The following is an 18,545-nucleotide window of genomic DNA, read 5'->3' on the forward strand; positions in this document are numbered from 1 at the left end:
TAATATAGGCGTCTTATACTAGTCGAATTAATCGCGCCTGGCGGTTCCTTATAATTCGAATACCTAGGTAGTACGCAATTAGGCCTAAGTCTTTTACTTTATACTTATTCCTAAGTGCTTCTTTAAGCAGTTTGATCGTCCGTATATCTCGTCTAATTAAGATAAGATTGTTGACGTAGACGATGATAATTTAGCCACTTTGCTGGCTGACGAAAACGCATAGGTTAGCTGGAATTGGCATGTATTTAAGGGTAATAAGGAAGCTCTTAAGCTCCTTATACTAAAGACGTAGCGCCTGCTTAAGACCATAGAGAGCCTTAAGCAGTAGGCCTACGAGAGCAACGCCGTCCTTTTAATATTAACGGTATCCTTCTGGCAGCTAGATGTAGATATTCTTGCGGTTAAGCTTCCTATTAAGGAAGGCCGTAATTACATCTAAGTGCTTACACTCTAGATTGTATGCGGCAACTAGGGCTATTAATAGCTTAAATATACTAGGTTAAATAACGCTTATAAATATATCGCCGTAGTTAATTCCTAGGCGCTACTTATTACCACGTAATACTAATTATACTTTCCATTTAAATAGGACGTTGTTCTTATTAAATTTATATATAAAGACCTATTTAACGGGTAGAGCCTTAGCTCTAGGTAGAAGTTTAACGATCTTAAATAAGACATTCATTATTTAAGACTCCTATTCCTTATCTACCGCAGCCGTCCACTCCTTCTTAAATATTGAATTTATAGCTTCCTTCTAGTTCCGTGGCTCTAGAGGTAGTCCTTTAGTTATCCTTATCCACTAAGGCTGCGATAGAGCACTTATAAACGTATAGGCGAAGGACGGGGTAAGGTAGGTGGCCTTTATGGCTAGCTCCTTCCTTCCGGTTCTATAGAGTACGCTATAGTTAAGCCGTGGCTTTAACCGTATATAAGTATTCGCTATAGGTTCAGCTTCCTTATCTAAGTACTTAGTTAGAATCTGCTCTAGATCCTCCTAGTTAATATCCCTTAGGGGAGCCGCTTCCTAGTAGAGGTATCCTCCTAGATTAGGAAGCTCTTGCTAGTTAAGACCTGCCTATTTGTCGTTAGTAAGGGGAGGTCAATTAGACTGCGGTGCGATATTATAATCGTTAGAGGCACCCCCTAACTAAGAGTTACCCCCCGACTACAAGGCCTAAAAGTCCTAGTCTGCCTCCTGCGGTGACCAAAAAGCCTCGCTTCCTTCCTACAGTGACTGAGAAGCCTTACTTCTTTCCTACGGTGACCGAGAGACCTCTAGTGAAGCGTCTTTAGTAGGAAGTTCCTTAAGTGGTATCTAGTAGATATTGTTGTTGCCACCTTCTTCCTTACTGATTGGTATAGTAAGAAAGGTTCCTAATTTATTAAAGGTGACGCTGTTTAATCGAACGACCCTATTCTTATAGGGTAGATAGACGCGATATATATATAAACCTTTATAGCTAACCAATCGTCCTTTCTAAGCTCTTGCAACGAACTTATTACCCCACTACCGCTAAGGGTCTTTTTTATTAATATAGACGTAGGTAGGACAGCTATAGATCTTCTAGTTAGCGTACGTGATTGTAGAATTGGTATTCCCTAAGGCGAGGGCTATTACTTAAGCGGGCGGAGCTTTGTCCTTATTAACTAATGTAGGCAATATATTAAGCCTGTGTATAGCTGCCTTAGTAACTTCGGGCTAGAGCTTTAGTAATAATTAAGTCTTAATTAACATCACCCTAACCCTTTCTTTAACTAGGTGGTTAGCCTTTTCTACTATTCTATTTTAGTATGCAGTATATAGGGTAGAGGCCTTAGTGACTATGCCTTCGTTCTTAAAGAAATCGGTTATATCCTTACTGAACCACTTAGCAGCTCCATCCAATCGGAAGCAGCTAATTGTTATCCCTGTTTAAGTCTTAATTATACAGATAAACTGCTTTAAGGTAGAGGCCGCGGAGCCTCTATTTAATATACAGTAGATCCATCTAAAGCGTATTTAGTCATCAGTAAATAGTACCTAGTACTTCTCTCTATAGAGACCTTCGTGTTTTAATAGCCTAACTATATCAATATACACCTTTTCAAATATGCGATTACTGCGTTGTTAAGGGCGTCTTAATATTTACTTTTTAGCCTTTTTAAGGTAACAGTCCTTGTAATAAAATGGCTTATCCTTAGTAACTATAATCCCTTTTATACTTCTGGCTAGTTGACGTATCTAGTTAGGAGGAAGATGTTATAGTCTCTTATACCAAGTCTCTATAGTAGCTTTAGTAAGCACGCCTTTCTTATAGAGGCGCGATCGTATAGTAGCTAAAGCTATTGCGAAAGGAACCTCTGTAGGGTTGTCTACTAGTATAAACAAATTAAGTCCGTTAATGCATGGGATATAGGCTATTTCTACCCAATCTTTAACGAAGTTAATTATGTTATAGAGACCGTTAAAGAAGACTCCCTTTTTTTATAGAACACTAAGCGAGATAACATTCGTAAAGAAGTTAGGACAGTAATATACTTTGGTAAATGTAATTATATAGGCTAAGTGGTTAGTTTAGGCAACTGTAAGCTTAACTAATCTAACGCCAGTAGCCTTTATTAGGCCTCCTCCCGTCTAAATTTATATAGGTTTAATTTCCTAATACTAGACAAACTTCCTAATGTCGTTGCCTATATAAATATTTAAGCAACTGTCGGCTATCTAGGAGTCCTTAATATTTATTCTTAAAGCTATAGCTACTAGCCTAATAACCTAGGTAGTAAAGATCGATCTAGTTGCCGAATTGGTAGCCTAAGAGGGGCGATTAGATGTCCCCTTAGAGGCCTTATTAGTAGTTATTAAGGCTGCTCTATTACCTAAGCGCTAAGGTTGTCTCTCTTTAGGTCTCCACTATTTAGGCCTTAGGTAGGCGTGCTTTATCTAGCAATCTTCCTCGCCACCTAGATAACCTAGCTTGCACCATCCGCACTTATTTAAAGCATCCTTAGTAGGGCCTTAATTGCCTAATAAGGCACTATAACTAGCTCCCCTACTACCTCTGCCTTAACCATTACCGCGACTATAGCTGTTGCCGCGTCCTCGACCGGAATCACCTGGTAGCTTATTAACTAAGGCGAAGCTCTTAAGTAAGTCCTTTCGCCGAGCCTCGTTAGTAAGGTTAGCGATTAATTAGACTAGTATAATTGTGTAGCCGTCGCGAATCTTATTATATTGGATTTAAGCCTATATAGGGAAGTGTTCGTTAACGGCGTTAATAAATTAATAGTTAATAATCTTGTTATCTAGGGTAAGCTTTACCTACTTAACTTCTTAAACCGCTTCTTAGTAACGGCTTAAGAAAGTAGTAACCGCTTAGTTTAATTAAAAACGGAGCTTAATAAAAGTCTTCTATACGTTAGCCTTATAGATTAAGCCATAGGCCTTAAACATCTGCTTAAGGTAATTAATATAGTCCTTTACTATCTACTTGTGTTCTAAGGCAATAAGGATCTTATTATTAATTATACTAAGGATAACTAACCAGACTTTACCGTCTTCCTTGCTATACTATTTAAACTCCTTATTATACTTATAGGAGAGTGCCTTATTAGCTAAGCGAATTAAATTATTAGTATCTGTAATAATTTAAGACCTCTTAAGGATCTCGTCTCACTCCTCCTTATCGGCGTCCTTTAGTACTTAATCAATAGATATTATAGGTTTTTCTTCCTAGAGCTTTGGGTAGAGAGGTGGGCCTATATCTTCCTAAATAATATATAGAAGGCCCTTACCACGTAGGTACGTGCTAAGCTGCGTCCAATATTAGGTCCAATTTAAACCGTCTTTCTTAAGGCGTTAAATACCTAGATAGTCTTTACCCATAGCGACGCGTAAATAAAAGGATTTAACGCGTAAATACACAAACTTAACGCGTAGATTTGATAATAAGAAATAATGTAGAGTAGTAAGAAATGACCTAGTACGGGTATAGTAACCCTTAATGTAACCTATAGTAAGGTGTTAATCTTCTAACGTTGTAGCTTAGTAGTAATAAGTGCTTATAACCTAATAAACTAGATCTAAGAATAAAAGAATAAATAAATCTATTAAATCTAACTATAAGGAATATAGGCCTTAATATAGGCCTATATCTATAGGGTCCGGGGTAACTACTACGGATACTAAAGTAGTTGCTGCGGAGACCGAATAAGAAGGGACTCTGCTTATATAAGTAGGAAACGTATATAGACGTATGTGGAGGACTCTTCTAGAGCTATCGTCACCCCTCTCTACCACCGGGCCTCTATCGCAACTCCCTATTATGGTGTAGTAATAGAGCTTCCTTCTCGGCCGACGCCCTCTCTGCGATCGACGTTTTCTACGACTTTACCCACCCCTATACGTGCCGTAGTAGAGTTACTTGTTCTGCCCAATACCGGTATATAACTCGTTCCGGAATATTTCTGCCTTATTCCAGAACAGAGTCGTCCTTAAAGAGGAACGAGTTATATATTGTCTTTGGCAGCTTTATTCCGGAATATATCTTTAAAGATATGGCCAATTTTTTATTATTATTAATCCGTTATATTATACTACGTACAATACCGCGCATACAGCCTCTAGGCTATAGTTCTATATACACAAATCCTTTCTAGGCAGCTTAATATATACTAGTAACTATATCCTAGTAGTTTATAAACCCCTAAACTAGGAGTTTATGGTTCCTTAGTAAGACACTAAGTTACTATAACTACTAGGGAATAAGAAAACGGTAGGAAAAACTATAAGAAATACTAACACCTATCCCTATCCCTTTGTAATTTATTTCTATCCTTTTACTCTCTAATATATTTTTACTAAAAGCTTAATAGGATTTGCCTCCTTCTAAAATCCTATTAATTTTGTCCTTCTATAGAACCTTCTACGCTAGTACTATATACTAGTTTAGCCACTTTAAGAGTTTTGCCGTCTTTACTATTAGTAAAGTGCTTTTGTTTATAATTAATATAAAAAGGAGTAGTATACTTATAAGGCTTGCCTATTATTAAATAGGTAGGATAGAAGTGGTTTTTAGATAGATATACAGCCGTATAAAATCTATAGGCCCTAGTAGGGCATATCTCTCCTATATGGCCAAATTTTTAGCAGCTAGTACACTGCGTAGTAGGAGAGAATTCTAGGTATTTTACTACCTTAGTAGCTATACCCGCAATTAGAATATCTTTTTATTTAAGGCTTTCTTATCTTTTCTTCTTAGTTTATAGATTATGTCTTTTTACACTAGATAAGATTTATCTAGGTAGTCTTTATATCCCTATAGGATTAAAGGTCTCAATTTCTTCTTTTAGAAGCTTAAAGCCTCCTTCTTTTAGGAAAGATATAATTTAAACCCATAGTTTTAGTTTTTTTAATAATAAAAAGTAAAGCAGTTATACTAGATTTCCTTATATTTAACTAGGAAATCTATATTATACTCTTCTATAGTTATAAGGAGAATATTTTATTTTCCTTTAGTTCTAGCTATAGACGCTAGAACTAGCTTTTCTANTTACAGTTTTAATACAAATAGTTAATTAACTTTATTTTATATAGAGAAGGTATTTAAGAGTTAGTCCTCCTAGTCCATAATTAGAACCAGCCTCCTTTCTTATAGCTGCCTTTTCTTACTTCTAGTAGAATTAGAACTAGGTATATTACTAATTACCCTACTAAAAGGAGAAGGGGTAGGAGATAGTAATAAAGAGGGTAGGGGGGACGAAGAAGGGAGGTCCTTCTTTAGCCCTTTTGCGTAAGTTTCTTTAATAGGGGCTATCTCCTCTTAGAGAGCTTTTAATTCTTCTACTAGCCCTTTTAGGATATCTTTTGCCTTTATTTTCCTTTTATAAAGGGATTTTCTCCTACTAAAATACTCCATATATAGTCCTCTAGCTATTTAACTTTTTTCTTTTTTCTTTCTTTTTTGGCCCTTTATAACTAGATAGTACCATAGATCTTATAACTCTTTAATATATATATATATATATATATATATATATTAGGAAGGCCGCTATAAGGTTAAAGTCCTTTAAGTTTTAATTACTCTATAGCTTTACTATTAGTTTAAGGGGATAGCTTAATAATTAGAGGTAGTATATTAATAGGTTCTAAGAATATATTAGGGACGTCCTATCTAGGTATATTTAAACCCTTATTAGTAACAGACCGGGTATTAACTAGAATATTAGTAGAAACTAATAGGGCTTATACTACCTAAGACTTAGTATATAGAGCTATATATACTTAAGCATCCTATACCTAGAGCTTGTTTTATAATATAGGGAGTAAGATATCTATTGTCTATTTTCCTTCTCCTATTTTAAAGCCATTAGCATAGTCTAGCTGTTGTAATAGTCTATTAGTAGGGTTACTTTCCCCTAGCTTACATTTAATCTTAAAATTAAATTATATAAGCTCTTTTACCTATTTGGCTTATTAAGGTATAAGCTCCTTTATAGTTATAAAGTAGCGTAAATTATATTAATTTAAGAGTATATAAGTGGTATAGCTCGCGTACTTAAGGTAGTGTCGCCACTGTTTAAAGCAGTTAACTATAGCAAGTAGTTCCTTATTATGGGTATAATACTTAACTTTAGGCCCCTAGAATTTTCTACTATAAAATACTACTAGTTTTTAGTAGAGCTGGATAGTGTCTAGATGCCAATTAGGTTATAGTAGGATACTAATAAGGGCAAAATTTAATATATTAGTGACTATTATTAGTAGCTAATCTAGGTTAAAATGCCGCAGTAATAGAGATTTTATAAACTTTACGCGTAGTTCCTAAAAGGCCTCCTAAACCTTTTTAGGCTATAACTATAGTTTATATTATTTAGTTAGTCCCTTTTTAGTTATCTTCCTTCCCACCTTTAAGCTTTTTACTTCTTAGGCTAGATATTAGGAAGCTTCTGTAGTGTAGTCGGGTAGGTATCGGGTAATATCCGAGTAGTTATAAATAAAGCGCCTATAGAAATCGGTAAAGCCTAAAAACACTTAAATATCTTAGTAGCTCTCTAGCTTTGGCTACTCTTAAATTATCTATACCCGTATTAGTTCTATAACTATACCTATAGGTATTATAATATAACCTAGGAACTTGACCTGCTTAGTATTAAAGATATACTTTAACGCCTTAGCGTAGAGGCCCTAATTATCTAAACATTCCAGCATTTCGCGGATGTATTACTTATACTAATTTTTATCTTCTAAATAGATTAGGATATTATTTAAATAGATAACGTATAGGTTAACTAGTCCCCCTAAGGCTCTATAAATATACGATTAGAATATTATAGGCGTATTAGCTAGCCTAAAAGGTATTACTAAATACTTAAAGTAGCCGTATTGGGTCTTAAAAGCGGTCTTCTACTTATCCCCTTCTCTAATATAGAGCCTATAATAGGCGTCTTATAAATCCAGCTTTATAAAGATCTTCGCCTTAAATAGTCTATTTAGTATTTTATTAACTAGTGGTAGTAGGTAATAGTTCTTAATTATAATCTTATTAGAGCTGCGATAGTCTATATATAGCCTTATAGTTCTATCTGGTTTTAGAATAAAGAGGATTAGCGCGCCTACTAATAACTTATTAGGCTAGATCTACCCCTTTTCTAGTAACCCGTTAAGGTACTCTTATAAAATCTTAAGCTCTTTATAAGAGAGGTTATAGATAGGAAGGTTTAGCGATTATTTACCTTTTTCTAGATTAATTATATAATTATATTCTAAGTTCTTTAATAGGACTTTAGCTTATATACCTAAAAATACCCTTAGTAAGCCCCTTAGGCCTAACGGAATATTTAATAAATTTGGGTTGCGTTTATCCTCCGTATTATTATTAGGTATATTTTAGAGCTCCCTTAAGATACTCGCAGGCAGCGTCGCGTGCTATAGTAGTTGTTTATATATAGTTACTACCGTACATTAAACCGTTATATATAATAGCTAGCAAAGGGTAAGGAATTCTTTAATATAACGTTTAAGGTGTTATAGTATACTCTTTATATATTACTTAAGCTAGAGTAACCCGTAATAGTTAAAGTATCTTATAAGATCCTTAAGATCGCCGCCTCCCTATAATATCTCTATAACCTATCTAGCAGTTCTCTATAGGGTATCTATTTTAGAAGGGTTATCGCCTATACTAGGCTTTATACTTATCTTACTATAGAATAGGGGTAGATCTAATACTCCTTTAGATATAAAGCGTACACTATTTTACCTAGAGCTATATCCTTTAGGATATCTTTTAAGCTTATTAGTAATATACGCCCTTCTAATTCCTAATTATTCTACTATTTAAAGGCTCCTATTTTAAAGCGTATTTTAAGATCTACTTCTATAAGCTAATAATATCTAAGGATAGAGTTATAACCTATAAAGTTAGCCGCCTAAAAGGGTTATGGGCCAACTACCTTAATGCAGTTATATATATTAGCCACTAATACTATAAGCTTATAGGTACTATATAGTTTAATCTAATACTTATCTAGAAAGCCTATAATAGGTTTCCGCCACCTTAGTAATAGAATAAGTTTATACTCTTTTAATAAATTAAATTATATAAGATTAATTTTAGCGCGCTATTATGTAGTACTTAGAACTATTATACCTTGCCTATAGGGAGTACCGTTTTTAGCTTAGTAGTAATATAGAGAGTCTCTCCTTTTATATTTCGCCTTAGTTATAGCTAAAAGAGGTCCGCAACTAAGGCCTTTTTTAGATTATTAGTGCGGTTATCGCCTTGCTTATTTTTTAAATAGGATTTACCTCTAGAGTTTTTTTAAAAACTTTTTAGAGTGTTCCTATAAAGGTGCCGGATAGGTATTAGGTTAGCCCTAAGAGTCTTTTCTATTACTTAAGGCCCCTAACTTTAACCCTTTTAAAGTTCTCTTTAAGAACAGCTTCTTTAAAGGTTAGGTCTACCCTATATTACTATTAAAATACCTATATTTTTAGTAACCCCCTAACTTCTTACTAAAAGAGGTCTAGTTCCTTACTATATTTTTAGCGTTTAGAACCGCTCGTTTAAAATCCGTAATAGGGCTCCTGCGCGCTTTATTTTATTATAAATTACTAGCTTAATTCTAGCCCAGATAAACCTAATCTTCTTCTTTTTATAAATACTACCGTCTTTATTATTTTTTAAAGAGCTTTAAATCTATCTATTAAGTATAAGTTTCTATAAAGTTTATAAACTGGTAAAAGCTATAGCTGTTAAGCTGTGTTCTATTTTAGAATAGCTTTATATTATTATATTATATAATATACGGATCTTAAGTCCATTTCTTTAAAAAGGTTTACAGCTATAGCCATATAGTAATTTACTCTTTATTAAGCTAATTAAGTGCAATTTAGTTTAGTGATTAGTCTTTAATCTTGCTAATAATCCAGCATATACGTTCTTTAGTATTATCTTATATTATTAGCATTTTAAAGAAGTTGTCTACCTTATAAACCTAATTGTCTAGCTACTAGGCGTTAGGTCTATAGCGGAGTTCTAATTACTAAAGGTCTTAGCCAGTCGGTCTATATCCTTTTTCTATTTATAGCGTAAATGCCTCTTTAAGTCTTCTATACCTTCTTAAGTAAATACTAAGTAGCTCTTAAAAGGCCCTTAGCCTTAGCTAGGTTATAAAAGATTTTATCTAGCCTAGATTAAGCTCTACTAGATTTAGATCTACCCCTAAAGGTTTCTAATATATTTATTAGTAGCTCCTTCCTATATAGCTTCTAAGAGCCTTATAGTAGCCTCCTAATATCCATTTTAAAGATAATTAGTTTAGGGTTCTTAACTTTCTAGCCTTAGCCTTAAGGAAGCTCTGGTTATAGAGGTAGTATTAGTACTAGTAGCTAGTGTAGATTTCCTAACAAGGCTTAGGTTTTAAGTTAGTAGTTAGATTAAATTACTTAAATAGGTAGGCCCGCTTAGCTTATAAGCAGTCTATATACCGCCACTATACTAATTATAGGCCGGTAGTCTTCTGGGAGGGTTCCGGTTAGGTCCCTAGTTAAATATATTAATATATTTCTCTAGCATTTCTAGCTTAGAGGAAGATCTTAAAGTTACCTCTAGTGCTTAATCTTTTAATTAGCCTAGGTAGGGCTAGAGGGGCTTTAGTTACTTTCTAGCAGTATTATAACCGTTATAAAGGGTATCTATATTTTCCTTAGCAGTAACTATAGGTGTACGAAAGTCTTTAAGCTCTTAGCGTATCTAAATATTAGGGCTTCTTTAGCCATCTTGCCCAGAGGTTTATATTATTGCAATCTCTTACTATTAAAGGAACCTTTTTACCTTTACACAACGGCTTTCCATAAAGTATCCGTAGAGTTTCCGTTTAGGTCGTTATAAGATTTTTAAGGTAGGATAGTGGATATAAATAAAAGATATAAACAAATAACCTAGTCCTTAAGCTAGCTGCCTTTTTTAATAGAGTAGGGAGGATTTAAATATAAAGGGACTTTATAAATAAGGGCCTATAAGGACATAATTATAGAATAGGATAGATTAGTAAGAGAGATAAATCCTTAAGAAGGTAAGGCCTTTGGGATTATAGAGACTATATACTACGGGTATGTGCCTCTAATATATAACCAGCGACCATCTAAGGGGCGCCTAGGGGTTGTCCTAAGGGTAACTTAAAGTAACCGCAATAAAGAGAGAAAGAGCTATAATCCTAAGGAGCTTATAAGGAGATATTAAGCCTAGCCTTCGGCTAAGCCTTAGGTTTAGCTTAATATATTATTCTTACTTATAGGTTTCTATTAAAGCATATCTTAAGTTACTAATATTAATTTCTATAGCGTTTAGGTCTTTATAAGTCTTAAGTAACTAAAGAATAGAGTATTAAAAAGTATATTTTAGGATAAGGTAGTATATTATTATATAAGCTATTAATAACATTAGCGTAGTTAGTAATAGTATCCGGTAATTTAACTCCTATAAGAGATACCTTTAGTTTAGGATTTTACTAAGCGGTTAATTAGGATAGGTTTATTCTATCTAATCTCTTTAATATAGTAGGAGAACCATAACGGCTTAAATAATTACCTCTAACCTAAAGCTTAAACAAATGCTATATTATAAAGATATTAAAAAGAAGAAGGGGTATATATATAAGAGAGAGATATGCTATATACGTATTAGGGCGCTAACCCTTTAGCCAAACCCCTAACAGGGCAACGCGTCCTACTATTATTATAGGACTTAGTAAAGTATAATAAGAAGTTCTTAAGCCTTAATTATCCTATTTAGTTTCCTTTATATTATATCGATTTAGTTAAAGTTATTATAAGATACTTCTAGTATAGTAATTAGTTTTTTTTTAAGTATTTATTTTATAAAGTAAATATAAGTAGCAATAATATATAATAAAGTAGATATATATAAACTATATAATAAGGTCAAGACGTTATATAAGGAAAGAAAGTAAGGAAATAGGAAGAAGATATATATATTATTAACTTGGTTGCTTAGTTAATATATATATATAGTAGAATAGAATTTAGGTAGCAGTCCTAGTAGAACTTAGTAGAATATAGTAGAATATAGTAGATTGCTATAGATTGCGGCAAATTGCGGTTTTATTATTAGTCTTTAATTACTAAGTTAGTAAAAATAGATAAATGTATATAAGGTATTACAGGGATGTCCCGTAATAGTACCCCCCTTTTTAAACTTAAGCTCCTGCAAGATATGATTATAATAGTTTTAGGTAAAGTTTATAATAGTCTTCTATAGCTTATATAAGTCCTATAGAATAAATAGGTTCCTATAAGGACTTTATATAGCTTCTTTATTTTATAAGATATATATATTAGCGTTTCTATTTATTATACTTAATATTATCGATTTTTTTTAAAAAGTACTTACCCTTACTATTTACTTTAACTAGTAGGAGAGGGTCCTAAATCTAGTTTAATAAGGGGGTAGTAGGGTAGAGGACTAACGTATAGAATACGGGATGGATTTTAATCGTATTAGGGGGCTTTAGTTAGTATGTGTTACGGGACTTATTCATTCTTATATCTAAGCTTGCTAAGGTAATAGGCCTTATAACCTTAAAACTAACTAACTTATTAGTTAATCAATTAATCGCCTTTACATTACCTTATATCCAAAGCTTTAAATGCAAGTTTTAAGCCTTTAGTAATAATATATATATAATGTTCTACCGGGCGGTAAGCGAAACTTCTTAATTAGGAAAGGTGCGAAAACTTTAGAAGTCTTCGCTATATTATGCACGCCGATACCAAATGCATAGTCCCCCACCAAAATTTGGAAATTAAAATTTGAAGCTTTTCGCACCATAAATTAATTGAATTTATATAAAAATAAGGTGGTTTATATTTTCGACATCGTTCTATTAATCTAGATCAATACTATAGTTATCTAAGTATTTTAGGCATCGCTTTATGCGTTACGGGTAACTACTTACTAGTTAGGCTACCCTATCTTTTATAGGCCCTATATTAACTCCTATAAAGCTATCTTTATCTAATACTATTTTAATCCTCTTCTCCTTAGCATTTTGTATAGATTTCCTAGTATTAACTGTCTTCTTTTAAGCTTCTCTTGCAATTCTAGCTTCTTCTTTAGCAAGCTTTTTAGCCTACGTATTCTCTTCCTACTAGACCTTATTTTAGGCAATAACATACTACTTTTCTTCCTTTGCTAGGTAACGCTGGATATTCTTATTAGCCTTTATTACTTATTCTTGTTTCTTAGTATTTTCCTACTCTTCTATAAGGTCCCTAGTTTACTATACCTTGCCTAGGGAGTAGAAGATTATGCTACTATATTTAGGGCGAGCAAACTGTTAAAATAGGGGTTTTTGCCACTGGCGCTTCTTTTGCTTATACTTTAGGGCTTACTAATAGCCTTAAACTCTTAATTTAAGTAGAATATTTATTATAGTAAGGTTTTAGATTGTTTAGGAAGCCCCTTTACTCTAGTGTTAAAAACGTTAGTAACTACCTCCTTAAGCTTCTTTTTAATCTTCTTCTAATCCTATATAGTAAGAATTAACTTTAAAAACTTACTAGAAGAAGGGCACTCTTACTTAGGGGCTTTTTTTCAGTAGAAATTTGTCTAGAATAATAGTAGGCTTAAAAGGGGATAGCCTAGTCTTTTTAAACATGCTTTTAATATTCTTCTTAATAAAGGAGCGCCTGTATACCTTCTAAAACAGCTAAAAGAAGTCCCTTTTAGTAAATTGATAAAAGCCCTTACTCTTATGCTAAAATTAGATTAACTCCTAATTATATGCCTGTGCTAGGGGTTAAAATAAGAAGATATCTAGGGGCTGCAATCTATGCGTTATATAAGGTGGAAATACAGCTAGGAGAATTCTATAAGAGTGGCAATAGTTAATAAACCTTATATTAACGTGCGATCCATAGCCATCTAGAATTAGTAGCCTTTAGTTCCTTCCGTTATAGGCCTTCGCCTTAGTTTTACGATTAAATAAAGTTGTTAACCAAGAGTAGCCTAAAGTGTTGTTTGTCTAGCCTGTTAGTGAGCTACTGAAGAAGTAGGAGGCCTCTTTTGGATTATAATCTTAGAGCTAAGTGTCCCGGATATTGCCAGATATAGCCTAATAGATAAGAGCGGGTAATAGGCTTAATCTATTAGCGCAAATAGTTGCTATTATGGTAATCCACTCTCTATTACTATCCTATATTATATACTTAATCCTTCTAGCTTTAAAAGCCTTTTTTTATCTATATTATATAAGTTCCCTTACTAGATCTTATATTCTTAAATTTTCCTTTTAAGTAGCTTAAAATAAAGGCTAAAATAGAGAGCCGAATCAGCCTTCTTTTATAACTTTTTATTTTATTTTTATATCCGTTGTATTATACTACGTACAATACTGCGCATGCAGCCTCTAGGCTATGGCGCTATAGTTCTATATATATGAATCCTTTCTAGGCAGCTTAATATATACTAGTAGCTATATCCTAGTAGTTTATAAATCCCTAAGCTAGGGATTTGCAGCTTCCTAATAAGATACTAGGTTGCTAACAACTATTAGGTAGTAAGAAAACGATAGGAAAATAGAAGAAAAAATTAAAATAAAATCCTAAATAATCCTAACGCCTGTCCCTGTCCTTTTTATAGTTCATTTCTGTCCTTTTGCTTTTTATGGTCTATCTACTAGGACTTTAGTAGGAGTTGCCTCCTTCTAGAGATCCTTCTGCTCTTAGCCACTTCCCAGTAGCTATTTTTGTCCTATTTAAGAATAGAAAAAGCGCCCTTCTTCCTTTCTTTGTACAAAAAAGCTTCTCTAAGGAGAGAGAAGAGCCTATTTGTCTTTGCATTTCCTTTCTATCTTCCTAATATAGTCTGCATTCTAGTAAGAGGTGCGTAGGGGTTTATACCGCGGTACAGTCCTTAAAGCATTTACCTTCTTTATCCTTCCCTATTGTTTTAGAGAAGGATTTAAAGAAGCCTTTTCCTAGTTTTAGTTGAAAGAAAGCTGATTATAGCTTTTTAGGATATTTATCCTTAGTGGCTTTAAAAGAGAAAGGGTAGTTTCCTTTACAGATTCTAGTATAGTGTTTTCCTTTGCTTTTGTTCTGTTGCCAATTGTTTTTCTACTATTCTAGTATCTTTTCTCTTACTTGTTTCCCTAGGTGGGCTAGGGAAGAATAAGAAGATTGTATTTTTCTTCTAGAGAGGCCCTTTTTAGCTAGTTTATCTACTATTTTATTTCCGTAAATTCCTAGGTGGCTAGGGACCCAATGGAAGTTAATAGAGATATTCCTGCTAGCTAGATAGGAACAGCTTTACGTAATTTTAAAGACTAGTTCTTACCCTCCTGTAAGAGAATTAAGCTGTAATCTCTTAATAGCCGCTTGGCTATCTATAAAGATATAAACCTGTTTCTCTTCTAGTCTTTATTGTTTTAGGTATTCTAGGGCCCTATAGACTGCATAAAGCTCTACGTCTATAATTTCCATATAGGGCCCTAGATTCCAGTTTGTTGCATATTTAATCCTATTTCTCTCTCCTATTTTGCATACGGCTGCTNNATTNNATTTATTGTCTTTAGAGCCATCTNTATAGTATATATCTACTANGTCCCACTTTAGGGATTNTTNTAGATTTTCTACTAGTCTTAGATGTTCTTGTGCAGCTTCTTCTTTACTACCCTTAGAGATAGAAAAGAAAGCGGGAATAGGAGGAGACCACGGTTTTTGCCAGTCTAGAGAGACTCTCTCTATATTCCAATTTTGGATTAGCTTCTGAACTCTAGTGGTTAGAGATAGTAGCTGTGTTTTTGGCTGTAAGAGGTACTTTATAGTAGAGTTTTTAGGGCTAGAATTAGAGCTAGAACTAGCTGCTAGTTCGTCCCTATCTTTATTAACCTCTTCTATATAGGCCTTTTTCCTTGAATTTTAGGATTCTTAATGCGTAGTTTATTGCAAAGCTTTTCAAATCTAATACTAGGGGGAGGAGTAGAAGCTCTCAATCCATCTATAGCTTGGCTTGGGGATCCTGCTAAACGCCCCTAGAACTAGTTTTAGGGCCTCATTTTTGTTTAGAGATTGGTACCTAGCTACGTAGGTAGTCCTCTAGATTTGCTTTTCCACCAGCATTATACTCCGTAGTCTGCTATAGTAGTAACGCAGGCTATATAGAGCTGTTGAAGGGCTTATAGGGATAGAACCTCTTTGTGTATTGCCTAGTCTTCTAATTAAATAGAAGGCTGCTTTTTGCTTTAGAGATTTTTATTCTCCACATGTTGTTTAAAAGTAAGCTTAGAGTCTAGGAATACTCCTAACCACCTAACTAGGGGTTTAGGGGATATTTCTACGTCTCCTAGCTTTAGCCCTTCCTCTATAGTAGTACGCTTATTATNGAAGTGTATAAGCTCTGTTTTGCCAATATNAAAGCTAATAGCAGCTTCCTTAGCTTTAGACATTAGCTCTCGCGCAATCCTTTCTAGCTTTTTGCAGTTAGATTTAACAGAGTTTGATGTAACCGTAATTGCAAAATCGTCTATATAGCTGAGGGAGTAGGCTCCTTCTGTCTCTAGCCTACAGATATTGCGTAGATATAGTAGAAATAAGATAGGGGATATAGGCGATCCCTATGGTATCCCTGTTTCTAGTTCTACTTTTTCTTGTATTTGCCCGTTAAAGGAGAGCTGTATCTTTCTATTGCTTAGGAAAGTAGCCACCTAAGCGTCTTGACCACCTCGTGCACAGACCCACCTCGTGCACGGTTTTCCTCACCAAAATCTATCAAAATCTGCCCAAATACACCTTTTTATACCACCTATAACTTAATAACCTTCCAGTNAAAGTCTATAAATTTTTCAATATGGCTTATTAAATACTAAAACCGTAATTTCATATAATAAAAATATTAAATATTATAAAATATTTATATTAAAAATAAAGTTAAAAAAGTACTTTTTTAATATAAAANAAAGTTAATAATAACAATAATAATAATAAAGTTACTATATAGCTATAGTATATAAATAAGTCTTTTTAATATTTATTAAGTTTATTAATTATATTTTTAAATAACTTATATTAATATTTAATAAATCCTAAACCTTAAATTTATATATTTATATTATAAATAAGTTTTTAATATTGTAGTCTAAACTTATAATATATTTTACTATAACTAAAATTAGTAATTAAAAATATAATATAGCCTATTATTATATNTAATACAATATTTTCAAATTTTTACTATAGGTAAAAATAGAGCTTTTTAGTTTATATAATAATATTCTATATTTTTATATTTTTATATTATAAAAAGCTTAAATTACCATATAATAAACTATATTTTAATTTTCATATTAATAGCTTGTATGGTTATTTAGTTATAAGTATTTAAAAAATACTATATTTTGGTGTATTTTAGTACTCTAAATACATNAGTTGTGTATATAAGCTAATTAAGTTTTTTATTATATTTTTTATTATAAAACTACAGTTTTAGTATTTAATAAGCTATATTTAAATTTTTATAGAATTCTATCAGAAGGTTATTAAGTTATAAGTGGTATAAAAAGGTGTATTTGGGTAGATTTTGGTGAGGAAAACCGTGCACGAGCCGGTCGCGTGCACGAGCCGGCCGAGCCTTCTATTGTGTAAACGCTATAGGTAGTCCTAGTTCCTTACAGATAGATAGAAGCTGGTTTTTAGAGACATGGTCAAAAGCCCCCTTTACGTCTAGGAATAACGTAGTAGCTATCCTTTNTCTAGCTTTTTTCCTACTATTTTTAGATTNNATATTNTTTAGAAGTAGTANAACTNCGTCTATTGCGGACCGCTGTCTTCTTCCTCCTAGTTGTGAATCTTNAAGTAAGCTAGTAGTACTAGCTAGATATCCTAATCTAGTAGCGAAGATCTTCTCTAAAGTCTTTCCTAGGCAGTTTAATAGGGAGATAGGTCTATAGGACTTTGGTAGAGAATAGTCCTCCTTATTTGCTTTAGGAAGAATAACTCCTCGAGCTTCTCTCNATACCTTTNGCTGATAGCCTAGGATAAATAGGATCCTATAGATCCTATATAGAAGATCTTCTATAGTAGGGTAGGCCTTTTGTAGAATTGCGAAAGATATACCATCTGGCCCTAGAGCTTTTTTATTAGAGCTAGAGAGAAGTGCTTGTTTGACTTCTATTCTCTCTAGTTCTNGCNATTCCCATTTACTGTCTATAGTATAGTCCTTCCACTCCATAGGGCTAGTAGAAGGGGGTTTTGGGAATAGAGTAGTTATAAAAGCTTTNCATTGGTCATCGAAGCTTTCTACTAGTCTAGTAGTCCCATCCTTACTATACTATAGACTAGGGATTATTCGCAGTGTTCTCTCCTTTGTGTATTTTAGGGCAGTAAAGACCTCTTTTCCTTGTGCTTTTTCTAGGAAGCTATTCCAGCAGCTAGTCTTGGCTTCTCTTATTGCGTGAAAGTATTGATTTTTAGCTTCTTTATAGGCTTCTAGTCTAGAACTTCTATNAGGTTGTTCCTCATNAAGTCTTCCTAGTTTTGCCATNTTTTGTCTTTTCTTTAGAAGCTCTTTATTCCACCATGGTTTAGAGAATTCGCAGGTTCTAGATCTAGGGATAGCTTTCTCTGCTGCTAGCTTTATACAGCTAGTAAAATCTATTGCTAGATTATCTGCTAGTGTACTTAAGCTTCTATCCTTAAGTCTATACGAATCTTCTAGGGAGGCTAGGGGACCTTTTTCTCCTATCTCTATATAGGGGTTTTCTCTAACTAGTTCTTCTAAAACTAAAAGCTTTGCTTCTAGTTCTAGCTCTAGAACTTGTTCTTTTAGGGAGGTAGAGAAGAGTTCCTAGTTTGCCTTTTTTATAGAGAAAGGGGTTTCTTGAAGAGGGTTTAGGTATTATTACGTCTCTCTAGTAAATAAAGAGAATGCTATAGTCTTATAATCAGATCCTGTTTCTTCTATTATAGTCCAATTATCCCAGGTATTTTCTTGAAAGTTTCCTGAGTAGAAGGCTAGGTCTATAATAGACTTTTCCCTTATATT

This window comes from Cenococcum geophilum (genome assembly GCF_001692895.1).
Source record: "Cenococcum geophilum 1.58 unplaced genomic scaffold K441scaffold_17, whole genome shotgun sequence".
NCBI lineage: Eukaryota > Fungi > Ascomycota > Dothideomycetes > Gloniales > Gloniaceae > Cenococcum > Cenococcum geophilum.